Source organism: Pristiophorus japonicus, chromosome 12 (assembly GCF_044704955.1).
Source record: "Pristiophorus japonicus isolate sPriJap1 chromosome 12, sPriJap1.hap1, whole genome shotgun sequence".
NCBI classification, from domain to species: Eukaryota; Metazoa; Chordata; class Chondrichthyes; family Pristiophoridae; genus Pristiophorus; species Pristiophorus japonicus.
This window is the reverse complement of record NC_091988.1, coordinates 195,473,286-195,498,123: the sequence shown is the minus strand read 5'-3', so window position 1 is coordinate 195,498,123 and position 24,838 is coordinate 195,473,286. Positions and strand designations below refer to the sequence as shown.

Sequence of the window (24,838 nt, the reverse complement as noted above, 5' to 3'; positions counted from 1 at the left end):
CTCCTAGCTCCTTAAATTCGTTTCGTAGGACCTCATCCCTTTTTTTACCTATGTCGTTGGTACCAATGTGCACCACGACAACTGGCTGTTCTCCCTCCCATTTCAGAATGTCCTGCACCCGCTCCGAGACATCCTTGACCCTTGCACCAGGGAGGCAACATACCATCCTGGAGTCTCGGTTGCGGCCGCAGAAACGCCTATCTATTCCCATCACAATTGAATCCCCTATCACTATTGCGCTCCCACTCTTTTTCTTGCCCTCCTGTACAGCAGAGCCAGCCACGGTGCCGTGAACTTGTCTGCTGCTGCCCTCCCCCGATGAGTCATCCCCCCCAACAGTACTCAAAACGGTGTATCTGTTTTGCAGGGGGATGACCACAGGGGACCCCTGCACTACCTTCCTTGCACTGCCCTTCCTGCTGGTCTTCCATTCCCTATCTGGCTGTGGACCCTTCTCCTGTGGTAAGACCAACTCACTACACGTGATACTCACGTCATTCTCAGCATCGTGGATGCTCCAGAGTGAATCCACCCTCAGCTCCAATTCCGTAACGCGGACCGTCAGGAGCTCGAGGCGGACACACTTCTCACACACGTAGTCGTCAGGGACACCGGAAGTGTCCCTGAGTTCCCACATGGCACAGGAGGAGCATATCACGTGACCGATCTCTCCTGCCATGCCTTAACCCTTAGATACCCTTAAATTGGTAATAACAATGTTACAGTTCACTTACTGATATAAAAAACAAAAAGAAAAGCTACTCACCAATCACCAGCCAATCACTTACCCCATTGGCTGTGACGTCACCTTTTGATTCCTTTCTACTTCTATTTTGCTTTCTCTCCCGCTGTAGCTGCACAAGTACGCCTTTATAGGCCGCTCCGACACTGCTCCCACCTCTCACCAACTGCCGCTGACCCTCGAGCTCCCGCTGGGCCTTTATAGGCCGCTCCGACACTGCTCCGGAGCTTTGATCTGCGCCAAAAAGATCGGGCTGCCACGGTAACCAGGGACACAATGCAAGCTGAGGCTGCAAAGTGAAGCATACAGCCAACTCCCAACACATTAAAAGAATTGAAAAACACATAGCAGCAACTTACCTCCAACCCCGCCCGAAAGGCTACGTGCACATACATGTCCGTCCATCTCTCTATCTATCTCTCTAGTATTTTCTGAAGAGGCCACATACGTTGGCCTAAGCAGAATTGGAGTAACTCTCAGCTGGCCAAACTTCCCTAAATGGCCAGAATTGGCATAGGTGGCTGGTTACGCCCCCTTTAGCTGAAAGGTGATTGGCAGCAGAACTATAGGCGAAATGAGGAAAACAATTTTTACACAGCGAGTGGTTAGGATCTTGAATGCACTGCCGGAAAGGGTGGTGGAGGCAGATTCAATTGTGGCTTTCAAAACAGAATTGGATAAATATCTGAAGGAAAAAAATTGCAGGGCTACGGGGAAAGGGACTAGATAAAGTGCTATTGCAGAGAGTGGGCACGAGCTCGACAAGCCAAATGGCCTCCTTCTGTGCTGTAACCATTCTATACTTCTATGATTTCAGAGAGCAGTTAAGAGTCAACCACATTGTTATGGATCTGGTGTCACATATAGGCCAGGCCAGGTAAGGGCAGCAGATTTCCTTCCCTAAAGGACATTGGTGAACCAGATGAATTTTTAGGACAATCTGAAAGCTTCATGGTCACCGTTACTGATACTAGCTTTTTTTATTACACATTTATTTAATTAACTGAATTTACATTTCCCAACTGCTGTGGTGGCATTTCAATTTGGATCATTAGTCCAGGTCTCTGGATTATTAATCCAGTAACATAACCACTATGCTACCATTCCCCATTTTCATCAGTTCATAATCTGGAATGCACTGTCTTCAAAGGTGGTGGAAGGAGATTCAATAATAACTTTCAAAAGGGAATTGGATAAATATTTAAAGGGGGAATTTTGCAGGACTATGGGGTAAGAGCAGAGGGAGTGAGACTGATTGTATAGTTCTTTCAAAAAGCCAACGCAGGCTCGATGGGCTGAACAGCCTCCTTCTGTGCTGTTTCACTCTATCATTCTTTAAAGTAGTTTTCAACAATAACTTGCATTTATATAGCGTATTTAACGCCCCAAGGTGCTTCACGAAAGTGTTATCAAGCAAAATTTGACTACGTGCCACATAAGGAGATATTAGGACAAGTGACCTAAAGCTTGGTAGAGGAGGTAGGTTTACAGGGAAGCTAGATAAGTACTTGAGGGGCAAAGGAATAGAAGCATATGGAGATAGGATTAGATGAAGTAGGGTGGGAGGAGGCTCGTGTGGACCAGAAACACCATGGGCCAGTTGGGCCTGTTTCTGTCCTGTACATTCCATGCAATTATTCAAGGGCATTGTGGGCAGAAGTGATTCACAGCGAGAATGAGCACAATGAAGCAATCAGCAGTGGGCGGTGTCCCTGTATATCTTGCCCATCACCAAACTGTCAGTGGGCACACACAGCTGTTAGCGGAGTGAGTGAGTGAGAGCAAAGCTTGATCATGTTCATAGCCCGGCTAGTCCGGTGGTTCCCTGGAGGGGAAGATGAGCGGGAGCAAATGACGAAAGAGGCCAAGGTCATTGAACCCCGTGAAGAGAGTTTCGGGCTACCGGGGCTGGGATGTGGGGGACGCCTGCTGCTTCCTGCGGATGCACTGGATTGACGCCTTCATGAAGTTGAGCCAAAGCAAGTACAGAATCATAGGATGATCCTGCAAAGAAGGGGGCCATTCGGGCCATCGTGCCTGTGTCAGCTTGCTGAAGGAGCTCTCCCATTAGTCCTATTTCCTTGCATTTCCCCACAGTCCTGCACATTTACCCCCTTCACTTGCAAAATGCCATCTGCAGACAGGGAGAGACACTTACTCTGAGATTGACCTAAGCCCATTGTCCCACTCCAGCGACTTGAGCACAAAATCTAAGCTGACATTCTAGTGCAGTGCTGAGGGAGTGCTGCACTGTCAGAGGTGCCGTCTTTTGGATGAGACCCCATCTGCTCTCTCAGGTGGACGTAAAAGATCTCATGGCATCATTTCGAAGAAGAGCAGGCGAGTTCTCCCCGGTGTCCTGGCCAATATTTATCCCTCAATCAACATGACTAAAACAGATTCTCTGGTCATTATCACATTACTGTTGTGGGAGCTTGCTGTGCACAATTTCGCTGCCGCATTTCCTACATCACAAATGTGACTACACGTCAAAAATAATTCATTGACTGTAAAGAGCCTTGAGATGTCCAGCGGTCGTGCAAGTCTTTTTTTCATTGCTATTTGATTTTGGTCAATTAAGGAGATCCAAAAGCATGAATTTGCATTCTATTAATATTTTGTAAATCTTGTTCTAGGACTACCCCTGCAAAGTGTGCAAGGGGTCCTCCTAGATCATTCTAGGGTAACTGAATCATTGGTATTTCTTTACATGTGGCCCACATCTACATTTTGATTAGAGGTGGCTTTTTAATATTAGTAACATGTTGAATGTGCTATGTATGTTGTGGACTCATTATTAGGGCATCAAGATTCTGTGCCACATAGCGGGGGGGGGGGCTTTTCTGTGGGGCATCTCGCACTGAGCCACTGTATCTCTGGTGGAAACCACATTTATGTGCATTAACGGGACCTCTGACGGAATTGCAGCTGCGCAGAGAGAGACGCAGTGAGGAAATTCACCCCAAAAGTCACATCTGCAGCTGCACAATGTGATGGTAAGGAGAGAGCCTCTTGCAAATGTTGATCATATTAGCTGGGATCAATTTTGAGAAGGAAAAGGGAGAGCGACAAACCATCTTTTATAAATTAAGCAACACAACTTTGAAGGAACGAAAAATTAATTGACCACAGTAAACCGGACTGAACTACTAACAGTTAAACATACATACAAACAATGGGAAGTATTCAAAGAAGTATTTGGCATGATGTCAAACCCAATACATACTGTATCTATAAATGGTAAAGGTTCTATTGTGTAGTTAAACAACCATAGTCAATAAATGAGGTACGAGACAATTTCAAGCGAGTGCGGGAAAAATTGGGGTCGGACGCTTCCTTCATACGAACGCCTCTGCCTGAAAAAAATTCCAAAAGTACCTGGTGGTCCTGGAGGAACATACGATTCCGGTCGGTGGCCTAGATTCACTGCGCAGTGCACGGGGAGATGTCTTTCATGTATCTATGTTTGTCATCATCGTCATAGGTGGTCCCTCGAACGAGGATGACTTGCTTCCACGAGTTCACAGGTGTTTCGATGAAGGACCCGATGTTCCAGTCCTGAACTCCAATTGAGGGGGTGGAAGATGCCTGTACGTGGATTTTTTTAACGTGTGGTGACCGTTGCACACCAGCCACCACACGGGCTTGACAGAGCTAGGTCTTGGTCCAGTGGCAAGGATTAACCAAGACAACTGGAGACCTGCTCTGCTGCATGGACCTAGCGCGCACACATATCGCAGTGTGGGCTGGCCCGTGCTGCCCCTGGGCCCTCGGCTCTTCTGGGCCCCGTACCCTCATCTGTCGTTCCTCCGCCATAAACATTCACCGCATCTCGCCACAAACACTCGCCGTTCATCCGCTCCGACCTTCCCACTCCTCTGTACCTGGGTCCTGCCGACGTTCCTGCCCACACTCCAAAACAGCAATGTGATAATGACCAGATAATCTGTCCTTGTTATGTTGATTGAGGGATAAACACCGGCCAGGACACCAGGGACAAAACACCTGCTCTTCTTCGAAACAGCGTCACGGGACCCCCACGTACACCCGAGGGGCCAGACGGGACCCCGGTTCAAAATTTCATACAAAAGATGGCAACTCTGATAGTGCAGCACTCACTCAGCACTGTAATGAGGCATCAGCCTAGATTCCTGCGCTCAAGTCTCCAGAGTGGGACTTGAATCCACAACTTCCTAACCCAGAGGCGAGAGAGCTACCAACTGAGCCGCTTGCTGACACTGTACATGAACAAAATACAAACTCAGCTAAAGTTTTGAACTGCAAATTTGTATTAATTCAACGATTGTATAGAGTCTCTATTTTTTGATTTTTAAAAGAGTCTTCTGCACTCATTAAGGGGGAGGAGGGAGGCATGAAGTGGGGTTCATTATGCAATGTTATGCTCTACAAGCCTTGCTCCGACAGTCCTGTAGCTTCAGCACCCTTTGGCTCCGCTTCCCTCAGCATGAAATGTACCTTAACCAACTGCTCTTCCGGGATGATGGAAGGTTATTCATCTAGGCTGCATCTCACAAACAAGCTAAACCTCTCCTCAGCCAATGCCCACATATGCTACCCAGCAGAGATCAATGAACCAGAAGAGAGACACAAGCAGATTTTCACCCTCCCAAGCACAGATGTACAGAAGTTAATCACCATGCTTCAGTTAACTGCATGGGCTAAAGTCAGCTGATTCAGTAGAGACTGTAACATAAGAAGAACATAAGAAATAGAAACAGGTGGAGGTCATTTGGCCCCTTGAGCTTGCTCCGTCAATTAATAAGATCATGGCTGATCTGATCTTGGGCTCCGCTCCACTTCCCTGCTCGCTCTCCATAACCTTTCACTCCTTTATTGTTCAAAAATTTGTCTATCTCCACAAATATATTCAATGACCCAGCCTCCACAGCTCTCTGGGGCAGAGAATACCACACATTTACATATGTATATACAAGCTGGAGTCACATGGGCCTGGACCACCAATCACTATGCAGTATTCTCATTGATAAAAATGGGAGCTCTGTTTGTATGGACTTCCACTACTATCAATGAGAAAAACACCAAAACACAGCATAATAAATAAATAAAACACCTCACATATTTATAATTAAATGTTTTAGCAAAAAAATTATTTTTTGGAATCTTTTTTTAAAGTGTTTTAATAGTGTTAAAAATAAACTTATCTTGATGGACAGGATTTTTTATATAAAAATGCTTTTAGCAGGCGTAAAAGTTTGAACGCCATTCGCTGGGCATGAGTTGGGCAAACAGCCCAATCTCTCACGTGCGCATGTCCTTCTCCCAGGGATGCAGAAAATCTCTCCAGTGAAATCATGATAAATCGGAAAAGCTGGTTTTCGGCACAAGCTAATTGCGCCTTGAAAACCGGCTTTTGCGAGGGCTCACCAGCTCCGCGCGCACTTTTTGCCCAATATGTTAAACATATAGAATGTTATGTTCAACCTGTATAGAACCTTGGTTAGACCACACTTGGAGTACTGTGAACCATTCTGGTATGCATGTTATAAAAAGGACATAGAGGCACTGGAGAAGGTGCAAAAAAAGATTTATGAGGATGAGACCAGAACTGAGAAGTTATACCTATCGGAAAGATTGAACAGGCTGGGGCTCTTTTCTCTAGAAAAGTGATGACTGAGGGGTGACCTGATAGAGGTCTTTAAGATTATGAAAGAGTTTGATAGGGTAGGCATAGAGAAGATAATACCACTTGTGGGTGAGACCAGAACGAGGAGCATAAATATAAGAAAGACATTAATAAATCTAGTAGGGAATTCAGGTGAAACTTCTTTACCCAGAGAACGGTTAGAATGTGAAACTCGCTACCACAGGGCATGTATGAAGTGACTAACACAGATGCATTTAAGGCAAAGCCAAATAAACACCTGAGGAAGAAAGGAATAGAAGCAAATGTGGATGGTTTTAGAAAGTGGGTGGGAGGAGGCTCATGTGGAGCATAAACACCGGCATAAACCTACTGGGTCGGATAACCAGTTTCTGTGCTGTAAATACTTTGCAAGGAAAAGTGGAAATCCAGTAGACTGGGAGAGCTATAAAATGCAATAAGGGGATAAAACAAAAGTAATGAAGTTTAAAAAGTGGATATGAAAAAAACCTGCAAGGAATATCAAAGTTAACAGGAAAAGTTTTTATAAATATATGAAGAGAAAGAGAGTGGTTAAAGGCAATGTGGGCCCATTAAAGACAGATGAAGGTGAGACTGGAATGGACAATAAGGAAGTGGCAGATTGGTTAAGTGGGTATTTTTGTATCTATTTTCACAATGGAGGAAGAGGATAACATAGCAGTGGTACAGCTGTGCCTGGTCTCCAGTTGTCTTGGACCCCCTTGCCACTGGACCAAGACCTTGTTCAGCTAAGCCCATGTGGATGCCGGTGTGCAGCGGCCACCCCACATTAAAAGAACTCAAATCTTCCACTTCGTCAGTATGAAGTTGGGGACCTGGAATGTTAGGACCTTCATGGACAATTCCAACAGCAACAGGCCGGAATGCCGCACCGCCAAAGTTGCCCGGGAACTCAGACGTTTTGACATTGACATCGCCACCCTAAGCGAGACTCGGCGGGCAGGGGAAGGCCAGTTGAAGGAACATGGTGGAGGTTATACCTTTTTCTGGAAAGGAAAGCCAGAGGAAGAACGCCGCCTTCATGGAGTCGGCTTCACCGTCAACAATGAGCTGGTCAACCATCTCAAAGACTCCCCCTGTGGGGTTAACGAACGCCTCATGACTCTTCGTCTCACCCTATCCCGGAACCAATGCGCCACAATGCGTACGCCCCTACACTCAATGCAATGGATGAGGCTAAAAAGGGTTTTTATTCCAACCTCGAGACATCCTTGTCCCGCGTCCTCACGGATGACAAATTGATCCTCCAGTGTTGGCAAAGACACAGCCCTGTGGGGAGGCAAGATTGGCAGAGAGGGGGTAGGGAAAGCCAACTCCAGTGGCACACTACTCCTGACAAAATGTCTAGAACATGAACTCCTCACCAACACACTGTTCCGCCAGAGGGACAAATACAAGGCATCGTGGCAACACCCGTCGGTCCAAACACTGGCATCTGCTTGACTATGTCATCATCCGAGCCAGGGATCGCAAGGATGTGCGCATCACCCGTGCCATGGCAGGAGCTGACGACTGCTGGATGGACCACTGTCTAATCCGATCCATCATTAACATTAACATAGCCCCAAAGCAGAGGGGACAACAGCAGCAGTGCTGCAAAAAAGTTAATGCCGGGGCACTAAGAGACCCAGCTAAGAGAGCCCTATTCAGCCAGTGCCTCACAGCCAATCTGGCGTGTCTTGATGACCATAAGATGCTGAATGTCCACAGCGCTTGGTCTGCCCTCCAGGCCTCTATAACTAGTGTCTGTGATGAGATACTTGGTCACTCAACCAGAAAACATCAGGACTGGTTTGATGAAAATGATCAGGAGATCGAAGAACTAATAGATCGCAAGCGCAAAGCATTTCTGAGCCTCAAGCAACAATCCAACTCGGGAGCTGCAAAACAACATTATAGATGGCTCAAGGCTCAGGTCCAACAAAAAACTCTGGACCTAAAGAACAGGTGGTGGATGGAGAAAGCAGAGGAGATACAACAACTGGCAGACAGCTATGATATGTGAGGATGCTTCATTGCAGTCAAGGCCACCTACGATCCAAACTCCCAAGGCCCCACCCCACTCCTGGCCAAGATCGGGGAAACACTCATCAAGGACACCAAGACTGTCAGGGCCCGATGGAAGGAACACTTTGAAGATCTCCTCAATCAAGACTCTGCCTTTGACTTGAGTGTTCTCGACTCCATCCCGCAGCATGTGACTCGCCACCAACTCAGTGAAACTCCAACGTTGCACGAGGTAGGCAAAGCCATAAAACAGCTCAAGAATAACAAGGCTACGGGTGCAGATGGAATACCTGCTGAGGCACTAAAATATGGCAGAGAGGTGCTGTTGGCGCGGATACATGACCTCATCTCTCTCATCTGGAGGGAGGAGAGCATGCCGGGAGATCGCAGAGATGCAGTGATTGTGACCATTTTTTTAAAAGTGGACAAGTCCGACTGCGGCAACTACAGGGGAATCTCCCTGTTATCAACGACTGGGAAGGTTGTCGCTAGAGTTCTCCTCAACCGTCTTCTCCCTGTGGCCGAGGAGCTCCTCCCGGAACCATAGTGCAGATTTCGTCCCCTATGGGGCACAACGGACATGATCTTTGCAGCGCGACAGCTGCAGGAAAAATGCAGGGAGCATCGCCAGCCCTTATATATGGCCTTCTTCGATCTCACAAAGGCCTTTGAAACTGTCAAACGTGAGGGTCTATGGAGCATCCTCCTCCGTTTCGGATACCCCCAAAAGTTTGTCAACATCCTTCGCCTGCTTCACGACGACATGCAGGCCGTGATCCTTACCAACGGATCCATTACAGACCCAATTTACGTCCGGACCGGGGTCAAACAGAGCTGTGTCATCGCTCCAACGCTCTTCTCAATCTTCCTCGCTCCAAAATATTTTCTATCAGAGGTTAAGTGCGAAACAAATAATGTTCTGAATTCAATGATCAACAAGCTCCCCGCTGGAGTGGAACTAAACTACAGAACCAGTGGGAAGTTTAACCTACGCCGCCTCCAGGCCAGGTCCAAGATCACCCCAACCTCTGTCGTTGAGCTGCAGTACCGGATGATGCCTGCGTCTGCGCACATTCTGAGGCTGAACTCCAGGATATAGTCAATGTATTCATTGAGGCATATGAAAGCATTGGCTTTACGCTAAACATCCGTAAGATAAAGGTCCTCCACCAGCCTGTCCCCGCGCCCAGCAGTGCCCTCCAATCATCAAGATTCACGGCGCGGCCTTCAACAACATGGACCATTTTCCATATCTCGGGATCCTCTTATCAACAAAGGCAGACATTGATGCGTAGATTCAACATCACCTCCAGTGCGCTAGTGCAGCCTTCGGCCATCTGAGGAAAAGAATGTTTGAAAACCTGGCCCTCAACTCTACCACCAAGCACAAGGTCTACAGGGCTGTAGTAATACCCACCCTCCTGAGATCTGAGGATCTGATGGATCTGAGGCATGGACGACGTATAGAAGGCACCTCAAGTTGCTGGAGATATATCACCAACGATGTCTCCGCAAGATCCTGCAAATCCCCTGGGAGGACAGGCGCACCAACATCAGTGCCCTCATCCAGGCTAACATCCCCAGTATTGAAGCACTGACCACACTCGATCAGCTTCGCTGGGCAGGCCACATAGTTCACATGCCAGATACGAGACTCCCTAAGCAAATGCTTTATGCGGAGCTCCTTCATGGTAAACGAGCCAAAGGTGGGCAGCGGAAGCGTTACAAGGACACCCTCAAGGCCTCCCTGATAAAGTGCGACATCACCACTGACACCTAGGAGACCCTGGCCAAAGACCACCCGAGGTGGAGAAAGTGCATCCGGGAGGGCGTTGAGTTCTTTGAGTCTCAACGCAAAGAGCGTGAAGAGGTCGGTGCAGACAGAGGAAGGAGCGTGCAGCAAACCAGCCCACCCACCCCTTCCCTCGACGAATATCTGTCCCACCTGTGTCAGAGTCTGTGGCTCTCGTATTGGACTGTTCAGCCACCAGAGAACTCACTTTGGGAGTGGAAGCAAGTCTTCCTCAATTCCGAAAGACTGCCTATGATGATGATAAGGAAACTGAGTGAATTTAATACAAGTTTCTTTTTAAAAAATGGTATTGTAGAAAATAATGAAATGTAAAGTAAGTAAATCTCCAGCACCTGATGCTTACCATGCCAGAATATTTAATTATTTATTTTTGACTTGCATTTATACAGCGTCTTTCATGACCACCGGACGTCTAAAAGCGCTTTGCAGCTAATGAAGTACTTTTGGAGAGTAGTCACTGTTGTAATGTGGGAAACGCGGCTGCCAATTTGCGCACAGCAAACAAGAATGTGATAATGACCAGTTAATTTGTTTTTAGTGGTGTTGATGGAGGGATAAATATTGGCCAGGACACCAGGGATAACAACCCTGCTCTTCTTCAAAATAGTGCCATGGGATCTTTTATGTCCGCCTGAGAGAGCAGACGAGGTCTCAGTTTAACATCTCAACCAAAAGACAGCACCTCTGACAGTACAGCACTCCCTCAGAGTGTCAGCCTAGATTTTTGTGATCAAGTCCCTGGAGTGAGACTTGAACCGACAATCTTCTGACTCAGAGGCGAGTGTGCTACCCACTGAGCGACAACTGACGCTAACATAGTTGAGAAAATTGCAGATATAATTTTCCAAAGCACTCCAGATTGAGGAATTGTGCAATGTAATTACTACAGAGTGCCCAAATTACTTCAGAACATGATTAACATCAGTATATTATAAACACATTTCATGTCCATTGTCTCACATTTCCTGTATCACTCTCCAGCGATCATACGTCCCTGTTACACTTTTTGATTAGCTGAAATGCTGGTATGACATTACATATTTCACAATGACATAATCAAACTAGGCTATGAGTTGTCTTCCATGCCTTCACAATTAATATGTTCTAACCCAAAAGCCTGGTTTGAAGTTGGCATTTTTGGAGTGGTGGCTGTCAGCTAAAGGAAGTTTCGACCTGCACCTCTACCCGCAGTCCCCAGGTTGCTGCAGTCTCTGTGCGCGTTCAACAGAATTTCCCTCGATGCTTTTCTCTTTCGAAGTGAAAATAAGTGTTTCCTGAACGTGCAACAGGATATCTGAGTTTCTGAGTATTTACGAATTATCTGACAACCAACTGGAAGATGAATTTAAGCGTTTTGATTAAAACTTTAAACAGCTTATACCTATTGTCTGTGTAACCTTTGACTCGCCGTGTCCATTGCCTGCAGACACTTGCTATTCAAAATAGGACAAAAACATATCATTTTTGCTCTTCACCAGCTGACCACACAGAAGTTAAACACTTTTTTTTTGTATAACAAACATCTAAAAACGTAATTAATTTTTACATGCTCCAGAACCGAACTGTGGAAGAATAGTCTGGTGCTCCTAGTTGTTTTGAAATCTGTGTAAATATCTGTTTTGAGCACGATATTAAATTATCACAGAAAGACAGATTTTCAGAGTCAAGTGTTATGGGAAACAGGCAGCGAAGTGGAGTTGAGCCCAAGATCAGATCAGCCAAATTTAATGGCGGAGCAGGCGCGAGGGGCCAATTGGACTACTCCTGCTCCTACTTCTTATGTTCTTGTGTTCTATTCAAACAAAATTACAGATGTTTTGTTTTCTGTAGCTCTTCCCTGCAGCTCTCCCCTTTCCTCCGCTCCCTACTCTTTCTGCTCCCTATTCTCCACTTTGGTTGGGGTCATGGGCAGGATATTTTGTCCTTATTGGTGGCTACAACTGACCTTCGGGCAGCCTGAATTTTCCCTATCCAACTCTCCTGTCTCCCTCAATATCTTGCCCTCCAGGCCAATCGTTTCCTCTTGATAACTTACTGGAATCTGTCTATGGCATTTGGCAGGGGCTGACGGGCAGGCAAGAATGAGTTCCACTGAATACTGCTTCATGTTTCACTTTCCTTTATCCTCTCTTTCTAGTTGAAAACCTGAGATCAACTTGCCCGATCTGACGGCCTCTGATTTGAAAGAGCTGGGAGTGAGGTAAGTGCAGTAAAGAGAGAAATACTGTGCCTACCTTATCTCGGGGCACTGTGTGCTTATCTGTGTATGAGGATTGTTCTTTCTAAGCACTCAGCGATGGGTAATTCCCCAGAATCACAGGCATTAGGCAGAAAGCTGGAATTCTCAGTTTTGACTTTGTGCTCAGCTGCAAGTTAAAATATTTTGCGATCTCGCAACTTATTGTATTCCATAAACACAATTGACTTTATTTAAGTTTAAGGTTCTGATGGAAGTGATTCTACTGGTATCCTGGCCAACATTTACACTGAAAACATAACTGACCAACATTTAACTTTCTTCCTTGATACGCAGCAATTGACAGGATCGCCTAGACTGCTTTTCACCAGTTTCTTTTAATGGCAATTTGATTATCCCCTTTAACTTCAGGTAGATTTTCCCATCTCAAGCTTTTGAAACAGCAACTCATCAATTCATCTTTAGCAATTCCAATATCAGAAACAAATGATGGCCAGGCTTGGTGATTTTACATCAGAGACCGACGTGCTTGCAATGATAACTCCCACATCTCCCCTTCTCAAGCACGTTGTCTCAGAATATAACAAATGCCCCTGAATGAGTTAAGTCCGAGCCTTTGAAAGGCAAAATCTTAAGTCTAAATGCTGTGACATTTGATGTCTGCTGATAAGATCTTCTTAAAACTGCTGCATTTATGTGGTCTGGAAAGCCAGGGTCACCTGTTTAAAAGAAAACAGAGAATCCATTGTGACCTGCTTAAGAGCCCAAGGGATCAATTTGTCAAATCATAATTTCCTTATGAGAATTTAGAAACTTAACATTTAATAAAGCTCAATATATAAATTTACATTCAGCAATACAAAAGTTGTTGGCGGTGAACTAAAAACAGTTGTCAGCAGAAAGGGTTAACCTTGTTATGTTTATAAGATATCGTCAGATGCAATTACATTATTTCATGTAAAAAAAAATGTTCCCGATCGAAAAAGAACTAAATGCCACTTTACTTTTTTTCCCAAATCTTTGTACCTTTTAAAAGCTGTACAATTTTAGTTTTATTGTTAGGAATTGAAAATCTGCTAATAAAACAGAAATCATTAGTAACATCATCCATCGGTCCGGGGTGTGTTATAACCCACTTTCGCAAAATAGGCTCAAGAGGCTGAATGGCCTCCTCCTGTCTCTATGGAGGAATGACCGTGCAATGCTGTGACACAGTGCAACCTCTAGCATCTTGTAGCTGAGATTTGCTTTAATGCAGTAAGCTTGGATTTCACTCCCTAGTTTCCTGTCAGTCACTGGAGCAGTACGTTTTTTGAGGGCTGTGGAGAAGGAAGGGACAAGCAGAGATAATTGGTGGCGAATGCAATCAATTCCAAATGGATATTGCGTGGGGCGTCTTGTACCACAGATCAGATTCTCCTTTGTGAGCAAAGATCGGTTATGAGATGACCGTTCCACAATACTGTTTTTTTCTCTTCTATTCCAGCACTGTGGAGAACAATCAAAACCTACTCAGTGGCAGAACCTTGCGAAGATAGGAAAATACATCTGAAGGGAAAATTGAACAGTTTCTGCGCCTCAGTTGTCGGTCGTTCTGTCTGGCTCACTGCAATGTTGAGAGTTTGGAGCAGATAATCACTTTGGAAAAACCTGGTAAAAGATGGAGAGAAAAGGTGGCGATGAATGATGAAATTCTTGCACAGCATCATTCTGCTGCTGAACTCTGTTGAGGAAGTGTGTGCCAATAATTTCATCATCTGTATCTGCAAGTTGCTAATTAAGTAGTAGAGATATCCGTGTATCAGATACACAAACCACTAAAAGTAGCGACGCAGGTTAATAAGGTCATAATAAAAGCAAACCATGCATTGGGGTTTGTTTCTAGTGGGAGAGAATTGAAAAACAGGGAAGTCAGTTTAAACTTACATAGAGCCTTGGTTACACCACACTTTGAGCATTTGCACAGTTCAGATCTCCATATTACAATAGATGCAAAAAGAATTACAAGAATGATACCAGAACTGAGAGGTCACACCTATCAGGAAAGACTGAACATGCTGGGGCACTTTTCTGGAGAAAAGAGAAGGCTGAGTGGTGACCTGATAGAGGTCTCTAAATGTAGGAAGGGGGTCGATAGGAAGAAGTTTGCACTTGTCTGGGATTCAAAAACAAAAGGTCCGTAATTATGACATAATCACTAGATGATTGGTTAGTGAGTATTACGGCTTTACGTTGCTTTCTAAGTTAGGGAAGGGGGATAAATTAAGAGCTGAGAAACTGTAATTTGCTAGTACTTATTAAATTAATAATTTCAAACATAAAATAATTGAACAAAACTAAAATATTAATTGGATCAAAGATTTAACTAATTAATAAATAAAATAATGTTAGAGAACAGGTGGTGTGTTGTTGCTGCAGCATATGGGAGTTGGTGGAGAGCATCGCGATCCCAAGCAATCACATCTGCAGTAAGTGTCTGCAACTCGAGGAACTTCGGCTCAGTATTGTTGAGCTGGAGTACGAGCTTGCAGACATTGCGATGCATCAGAGAGGTAGAGAGTTACCTGGACACTTTGCTCCAGGAGGCAGATACACCCGTAAGGTTCAATAGTACTTTAGAGTTAATCAATAATCAAGGACAGGAGGGTGTGACTGTGAGTGAGGAAGGCATGGGGACCGAGAAGGCAGTGCTGGAGGAGACTCAGCCCTTGACCCTGTCCAACAGGTACGAGGTACTTGCTCCCTGTATGGATCAGGAAAAGGACAACAGGATAGATGAGCAAACTGATCACGGCACTGTGGTACAGGGGACCATCCAAGTGGGGAGAGAAGGAAGGAATGTAGTAGAAACTAGAAAATAGGTGCAGGAGTAGGCTATTCGGTCCTTCAAGCCTGCACCACCATTCAATATGATCATAGCTGATCATGCAACTTCAGTACCCCATTCCTGCTTTCTCTCCATACCCCTTGATCCCTTTAGCCTAAGAGTCACATCTAACTCCCTTTTGAATATATCTAACGAATTGGCCTCAATAACTTTCTGTGGTAGAGAATTCCACAGATTCAAAATTCTCTGAGTTTACCCCTTATCCTTAGACTGTGACCCCTGGTTCTGGACTTCCCCAACATCGGGAACATTCTTCCTGCATCTAACCTGTCCAGTCCCGTCATAATTTTATATGTTTCTATGAGATCCCCTCTCATTCTTCTAAATTCCAGTGAATATAAGCCTAGTTGATCCAGTCTTTCTTTATATGTCAGTCCTGCCATCCAGGAAATCAGTCTGATGAACTTTTGCTGCACTCCCTCAATAGCAAGAATGTCCTTCCTCAGATTAGGAGACCAAAACTGTACACAATATTCAAGTTGTGGCCTCACCAGGTCCTGTACAACTGCAGTAAGACCTCCCTGCTCCTATACTCAAATCCTCTCGCTATGAAGGCCAACATGCCATTTGCTTTCTTCACCGCCTGCTGTACCTTTCAATGACTGATGTACCATGACACCCAGGTCTCATTGCACCTCCCCTTTTCCTAATCTGTCACCATTCAGATAATATTCTGCCTTCCTGTTTTTGCCACTAAAGTTAATAACCTCACATTTATCTACATTATACTGCATCTGCCATGCATTTGCCCATTCACCTAACCCTGCAGCCTCTTAGCATCCTCCTCACAGCTCACACTGCCGCCCAGCTTAGTGTCACCTGCAAACTTGGAGATATTACATTCAATTCCTTCGTCTAAATCATTAATGTATATTGTAAATAGTTGGGGTCCCAGCACTGAACCCTGCAGCACCCCACTAGTCACTGCCTGCTATGCTGAAAAGGACCCGTTTATTCCCACTCTTTGCTTCCTCTCTGCCAACCAGTTCTCTATCCATGTCAATACATTACCCCCAACACCATGTGCTTTAATTTTGCACACTAATCTCTTGTGTGGGACCTTGTCAAAAGCCTTTTGAAAGTCCAAATACACCACATCCACTGGTTCTCTCTTGTCCACTCTATTAGTTACATCCTCAAAACATCCTAGAAGATTTGTTAAGCATGATTTTCCTTTCATAAATCCATGCTGACTTGGACCGATCCTGTCACTGCTTTCCAAATGCACTATTACATCTTTAATAATTGATTTCAACATTTTCCCCACTACTGATGTCAGACTAACTGTCCCTGTTTTCTCTCTCCCTCCTTTTTTAAAAAGTGGGGTTACATTAGCTACCCTCCAATCCTAGGAACTGATCCAGAGTCTATAGAATGTTGGAAAATGACCAATGCATCCATTATTTCTAGGACCACTTCCTTAAGTACTCTGGGATGCAGACTATCAGGCCCTGGGGATGTGTCGGCCTTAAATCCCATCAATTTCCCTAACACAATTTCCTGACTAATAAGGTAATGGTAGAAGACAGTATAGTCGGGGATAGATACAGTTCTCTGTAGTCGTGCCGGAGTTCCGGAGGTTATGTTGCCTGCCCGATGCCAGGGTTAAGATATCTCCTCGGGGCTGGAGAAGAACTTGGTGTGGGAGGGGGAGAATCCAGCTGTCGTGATCCATGTAGGAACCAACAACATAGGTAGAACTAAGAATGAGGTTCTGCTGAGGGAGTTTGAGGAGCTATGGTCCACATTAATAGCAGAACCTCAAGGGTAATAATCTCTGGATTACTACCTGAGCCACGCACAAATTGGCACAGAGTCAAGCATATCAGAGAGTTAAATACGTGGTTCAGAGTGGTGTGGGAGGAAGCGGTTTCAATTCATGGGGCATTGGCACCAGTACTGGGGAAAGAGGTAGTTGTTCTGTCGGGACGGGCTCCACTTAAACTGGTCTGGGTCCAGTGTCCTGGTGAATCGAATAACTGGGGCTGTAGATCGGGCTTTAAATGAAAAAATGGGGGTGAGGGGAAATTTAGACATCGATAAGGAAAGGTCAATGCAATAGAGCAAAGTAGCGATTTGGGTAAAAATAATCAGAGTGTGACAAGAAGGGCAGAGAGTTTAATGGTAGCAGTGCAGCAGAGTATAAGATCAAAGCAAGGAATAATGGAAAACATTTTAAATGAAAGGCTCTTTATCTGAATGCACGGAGCATTCATAACAAGATAGATGAACTAGTGGCACAAATAGAGATAAATGGGTTTGATCTAATAGCCGTTACAGAGACATGGTTGCAAGGTGACCAAGGTTGGGAACTAAATGTTCCAGGGTACTTGATGTTTTGAAAACACAGGCAGAATGGAAAAGGCGGGGCGGGGCGGGGCGGGGTTGGCGGGGGTAGCCCTGATAATAAAGGATGACATAAGGACAGTAGAGAGAAAGGATTTAGGCTCGGAAGATCAGGAAGTAGAATCAATGTGGTTCAGTAAGGAATAACAAGGGGCATAAAACACTGGTGGGAGTCGTATATAGGGCCCGTTGGACTGAATATTATTCAAGAAATAGTAGGAGCTTCTAACAAAGGTAATGCAATAATCATGGGCGACTTTAATCTTCATATAGACTGAACAAATCAAATTGGCAAAGGTAGTCTGGGTGACGAGTTCATGGAATGCATTTGGGACAGTTTCCTAGAACAATACATCATGGAATCAACCAGGGAACAGGCTATTTTAGATCTTGTATTGTGTAATCAGACAGGGTTAATTAACAATCTCATAGTAAAGGATCCTCTGGGGTTGAGTGATCATAATATGATAGAATTGCACATTATGTTTGAGAGAGTTGCCTAAGTCCGAAACTAGAGTTTTAAACTTAAATAAAGCCAATTACATAAGTATGAAGGGCAAGTTGGCTAAGGTAGATTGGAAAAATAGATTAAAAGGTATGGCAATAGATAGGCAGTGGCTAGCATTTAAAGAAATATTTCATAATTCTCAACAAAAATACATTCCATTGCGAAACAAAAACTACACGGGAAAAGTGATCCATCCGTGGCTAACTAAAGAAGTTAAGGATAGCATTAGATTGAAAGAAGCTTATAATGTTGTGAAGAATAGTAGTAAGCCTGAGGATTGGGAGAGTTTCAGAAACCAGCAAAGCATGACCAAAAAATGAATTGAAAATGAAAAAATAGACTACAAGAGAAAATTAGCAAGAAATATAAAAACTGATTGTAAGAGCTTCTACAAGTATGTAGAAAGAGAGTAGCAAAAGTAAACATTGGTCCCTTAGAGGCTGAGGCAGGAGAAATTATTATGGGGAATAAGGAAATGGCAGAAACATTAAACAAGTATTTTGTATCTGTCTTCACAGTAGAAGATGTAAAAAGCATAGCTAAAATGGTGGGGAATCAAGGGTCTAATGAGTGTGTGGAACTTAATGTAATTAATATAAGTAGAGAAAAAGTACTAGAGAAACTAATGGGACTAAAAGACGATAAATACCCTGGATCTGATAGCCTACATCTTGGGTTCTAAAAGAGGTGGCTGCAGAGATAGTGGATGCATTGGTTTTGATCTTTCAAAATTCCCTAGATTCAAGAATGGTCCCAGCGGATTGGAAGATAACAAATGTAACCCCGCTATTCAAGAAAGGAGGGAGAGAGAAAATAGGGAACTACAGGCCAATTAGCCACACATCAGTCATCGGGAAAATGCTGGAATCCATTGTTACGGAAGTGGCATCAGGGCACTTAGAAAATCATAACATGATTAGGCAGGGTCAACATGGTCTTATGAAAGGGAAGTAGTGTTGACAAATTTATTAGAGTTTATTGAGGATGTAACGAGCAGGGTAGATAAAGGGGATACCAGTGGATGTAGTATATTTGGATTTCCAAAAGACATTCAATAGGGTGCCACATAAAAGGTTATTGCACACGATAAGGGCTCATGGGATTGGAGGTAATGTATTAGCATGGATAGAGGATTGGTTAATGGACAGAAAACAGAAAGTAGGGATAAACGGGTATTTTTCTGGTTGGCAGGCTGTAACTAGTGAGGTGCTGCAAGGATCAGTGCTGAGGCCACATTATTTACAATCTATATTAATGACCTAAATGAAGGGACCGAGAGTGATGTATCCAAGTTTGCTAATGCTATATAGCTAGGTGGGACAGTAAGCTGTGAGGAGAACACAAAGCATCTGCAAAGGGATATGGATAGATTAAGTGAATGGGCAGTAAGGTGGTACATGAATTATAATGTAGGGAAATGTGAGGTTATTCACTTTGGTAGGAAGAATAGAAAAACAGAATATTTTTTAAATGGCGAGAAACATTTAACTGTTGGTGTAGATAAAAGGGATGTAGTATATTTGGATTTCCAAAAGGCATTCGATAAGATGCCACATAAAAGGTTATTACACATAATAAGGGCTCATGGGATTGGAGGTAATGTATTAGCATGGATAGAGGATTCCTTATTGGATTTATTAGTACATAAGAACACAAGAAATAGGAGCAGGAGTAGGCCATACGTCCCCTCAAGCCTGCTCCGCCTTTCAATAAGATCATGGCTGATCATCGACCTCAACTCCACTTTCCCGCCTGATCCCATATCCCTTGATGCCCCTATATTCCAAAATTCTATCGATCTCAGCCATGAATATATTCAGAGACTCAGCATCCATGGCCCTCTGGGCCAGAGAATTCCAAAGATTCACTACCCTCTGAGTGAAGAAATTCCTCTCATCTCTGTCTTAAAAGGCCTACCCCTTATCCTGAGACTATGCCCCCTAGTTCTAGACACTCCAGCCAGGAGAAACTACCTCTCAGCATCTACCTTGTCAATCCCCTTCAGAATCTTGTACGTTTCAATGAGATCACCTCTCATTCTTCTAAACTCCAGAGATTATAGGCCCATTCTACACAATCTCTCATCATTAGACAGCCCTCTCATCCCAGGAAACAATCTAGTGAACTTCCGTTGCACCACCTGCAAGGCAAGTATATCCTTCTTAGATAAGGAGACCAAATCTGTCCAATAAGAAACTCAGGAGAAACTTGTTTACCCAAAGTCTGGAAGATTGTGGAATGCACTACCACAATGGGCAGATAAGGCAAATAGTATAGGATACATTTGACTGGAAGCTAGATAGGCACATGAGGGAGAAAAGAATGGAAGGGTATGCTCATATGATGAGATGAAAAGGGGTGCATGGAGATGGGTTGGACATTGCAAGGATGCATTATGGAGCTGGTGTGGGGTGGTTCCAACCTGGTGCATCATATGGCAGCCAGGGTGTACAGCATGAAGTAAAGTAAATCTGGCCATGGTGAGGCCATCACTGGCCTCCCGGGCAGTAATGTGGTCGAGCGCTGCTGCTCTGTGTACTGTGCAGCATCAGGTGATTGCGGAGAAGGTTGGTGTTGTTGGTGGTGATGATGGTGTGTTTAGTGATGTTCATGTTGGAGTTGATCGTGGTGGGATTCTAAGGACCAAAGTGAGATTTTTTTCAAGGGCACCGATGCTGCTGGAATATATGGCAGGTGAGGTTGAGATGACAGAAGCATCCTGTCAATGGTGAGAGAGGTTGTTCCAAGAAGGTGACAGTGAATAGAGAGTTCACTGCAAACACTTCCAAAGTGTACACAAGTCAAAATCCTTTCCAAATCCTGAAAGCTTCAGCTTCTGATATTGGAAATTTAACAGCTGCGAAATGGTAGCTTTTATACCATTTCTGCAGCTGTCAACTAGCCAAAGCAATAGAGAATCACTGAGAACCTGACTCCACTTACCTGGTATGAAACCTGAGAGACGGCAAAGCCGTCAAAAGGTTGGTAAAATTGTACATGCCTGGTTAACTACTATTTAAGTACCTTTTAATGATGTTAATTACTTGATCGGCCGCTTGCTGTCGAGGAAACTAAACCGAACACAGATCTGACCGGTCAAAACTCACACGGAGGCGGGTTCAGAGCAGGATCCTGACCCACTGTCAATCAGGGTCATTTTGACAGCGGACCGGACTCCAAACCCGCTCTCGAAGGGCTGGGACGATTCCGGCCAATGTGTGTGGGATGTAACGCACATGCTCACACTTGTAACCCTGTCATGTGATGTGAGAAGACACCTTTTGGTTTTTCTGTAGGTGTCCAACGACCCAATCCATGGACACATTGAGATGCATCCACTCCTCGTCCGAATCATCGACACACCACAGTTCCAGCGACTTCGCAACATCAAGCAGCTCGGGGGGATATACTTTGTGTATCCTGGGGCTTCCCACAACAGATTTGGACACTCCATAGGGTAAGGACTCAGAACGGAATTCTGGAAATTATGTTTGGAAGCAGACTGAGATCATTTCTAATGTTCATTTCCCGCCCCCCCCCCCCCCACCCCGACTATTCTCCCTCCAATGCAGGGTTCATTGTCCCACCGTTGATGGTGGCCATCCAGCAAGAAGTAGTCATTCTTCCAAGTGAACCCACATGGTGAATGCAGGCAGGCTACTGGACCATGGGAGCATTACTTGAGGTTGTCTGCCCCTAGAGCTATGGATGCTCAGTCGTTGAGTATATTCAAGGCTGAGATCGATAGATTTTTCGACTTTCTCCACTCAGTGTCCACTTGTGCGTTTGCCCTGGTTGGCGAGTCTAGGACGAGGGGGCCCTAGTCTAAATATTAGAGCCCGATTTTTCAGGAATGAAGTTAGAAAAACTTCTACAAAGGGTGGTAGAAGTTTGGAACTCTCTTCCGCAAATGGCAGTTGATGCTGGATCAATTGTTAATTTTAAATCTGAGATTAATAGATTTTTGTTAACCAAAGGTATTAAGGGATATGGAGCAAAGGCGGGGTATACGGAGTTACATCTGATCTGACAGTTGTATGTATAGATTGTAAAGCCCTTGAAGTGTCTGGATCTATCTTTACAGAACTACAGTGTTGTAATCCAGTGCAACGAAAATAGCAAACCTGAGTCCAAACCACCTTGTGAGATTTCGGTGCAGAATCTTCACTGTTGTAATGTAGGAAACACAGCAGCCAACTCATGTCTCTTGGACAGGGTCTCAGCTGAAAGATGGAACCTCGCACAGTGCAGCACTCCCTCAGTACACTGGAGCGTCAGCCTAGATTTTCTACTCAAGTCTCTGGAGGATAGACAGGGCCTCAGTTTAGCGTCTCAACTGAACGACAGCACCTCCGACAGTGCGGCACTCCCTCAGTACTGGATTTTTGTGCTCAAGTGTCTGCTGTGGGACTTAAATCCACAACCTTCTGACCCAGAGGCGAGAGCGCTTCCCACTAAGCCACGGCTATGTGCAGGAAAAACTGAAGCACTCAATCACGAGGTGATAATTTTCACTGGGAAAATCTATGGGTATTTATTGTACTAAAGACAGTTGACGTATAAAGAATTGTGTGGCCGTTTGAATTCTTCTCTCTTTGCCCTGCAGTGTGGGATACCTGACAGGCCAAATGGTGAAAACTCTGTCTGAGCGGCAACTGGAACTGCCGATTGACAGTCGGGACATGCTGTGTATGCAGATTGCAGGACTGTGCCACGATCTGGGTGAGTAAGCAGATCTGTAAGGGCTGGTAGATCAGGAACCCCCATGGTTTTGTTTTAGCAAATGGCAGGTTGGTCTTTATTGCAAGGGGGTTGGAGTACAAGAGCAAGGAAGTCTTGCTACAATTGTGCAGAGCTTTGGTGAGACCACACCTGGAGTACTGTGCATGGTTTTGGTCTCCTGATCTAAGGATGGATATCCTTCGCTTAGAGACAGCGCAACAAAGGTTCACAAGATTGCTTCCTGGGATGAGAGTGTTGTCCTATGAGGAGAGATTGAGTAGATTGGGCCTATACTCTCTGGTGTTTAGAAGAATGAGAGGTGATCTCATTGAAACATGTAAGCTTCTGAGGATGATTGACAAGATAGGTGCTGAGAGATTGTTTCCCCTGGCTGGAGAGTCTCAGGATAAGGGGTTGGCCATTTGAGACTGAGATGAAAAGGAATTTCTTCACTCTGAAGGATGCGAATCTTTGGAATTCTCTGCCCCAGAGGGCTGTGCATGCTGAGTTGTTAAATATATTAAAAGCTGAGATCGATAGATTTTTGGACTCTAGGGGAATCAAGGGATATGGGGATCAGATGGGAAAGTGCTAGAAGATCAGCCATGATCTTATTGAATGAGGGACCATATGGCCAACTCCTGCTCCGAATTCTTAAGTTCTAATGTTCTTATGTAAGATTATAACATTTATTTGCTTCAAGACTTCAAAACGAACGTGGATGAAAGTTTCCTGTCCAAAGTGCTGAGTGGGTGAAGGCATCACCCGGTGTAACAATACGTTGTAAAGATCGAAAGGTCACAGGTTCGATTCCCAGTCTCGCTGAGTTAACTACCTCAACAAGTGTAGCAGTTGGAGGCTTCAGTGTTCCTGGGCAACATTCCTCCAGGGTTCTGGACTGATACCCAGTGACCCCTGCCGGAAAGGGCACACGTCAAGTGAGGGTAGGATTGGGCTTGGCTGTGATGCTCTCCATTGCCAAATATCCTGCCAGCACTGACTGTAATGTCTCGTACATGAAGAATGGCCACTTGGGTGAAGTGTTGGAGATGTCGGTACCTACAGTCACCCAGCAAGAATTAGTAGCTTGGGGAAATGAGGAGGGAGACAGGATGGAGAATCAAATCACTATCCATTCCTAATAAGTGTGAAATTAAGTTTAAACCCTTTGCAGTGGCTGTTACCGATTGCATGGTTTTGTGGAGCATTGTGAAATGCAGATCAGTGGGATAGCCTAGGCCTGTTACGAGACTCAATATGCGGTTTCATAATGGGACAAACTTCAAGGTTAACAAAATATAACAACCTTTTGCACTGTCTCCCCACCACCAGTTGGTCTGATTTTCCACCCTACACTTAGGTGTCAAAATTCGGTTGCTACTGCCAGCTGATCCCGCCTGAGTGAGGCGGCAACTGTGCGTGAACGGCTGGCCGCTGGCATTATCCGTGGGTGCCGCCTGATGGGAAATTCAATTGCCCTTTTTCAAGGGCATAAAGATTTGCTGCCCGCTGACTACCGCCATGGAAATCATGATGTCAGTACGTGTGCAACGCCTCCTTGGCGCCAGTCTCGCCAAATTCAGTTTTGTCGCCCCACTTACCGGCTGGCGGCGATGACACCTGAAAAAGTTGGCGTGCACAAGGAAAATGAATCCGGGGCGTTATTTAAAGGGAGTTGCAACCGGCCCAGAGAGTTCGCAGTCCGTGCTGCGTTGGATGCTCGCACAGTTCAAAGGTGCTGCCGTCCTGCGGCTCCTGACTCCTAAGCTTCAGTACTAGCATCTCGAAGACATTGGTGGGTTCAATACCGGATAAATTTGGAACTAGCATATCGCTGTTACCTCTGCAAAGTTATGGGGGCAGTGATTGCACGCCACGTCTTCCTGCGGCGTCGATTTGAAAGGCACCGGCTGTAGAGATGGCTTATGGCAAATCTGGATGTTCACCAGAG

General features: G+C 45.0%; 1 pseudogene; it reads left to right on the top strand.

Annotated features, from left to right (window-relative positions):
- Positions 1–15,093: 15,093 nt before the first annotated feature.
- The window catches only part of LOC139276905 (deoxynucleoside triphosphate triphosphohydrolase SAMHD1-like), a 103,438-nt pseudogene continuing 93,693 nt past the window's right edge, over positions 15,094–24,838 (top strand).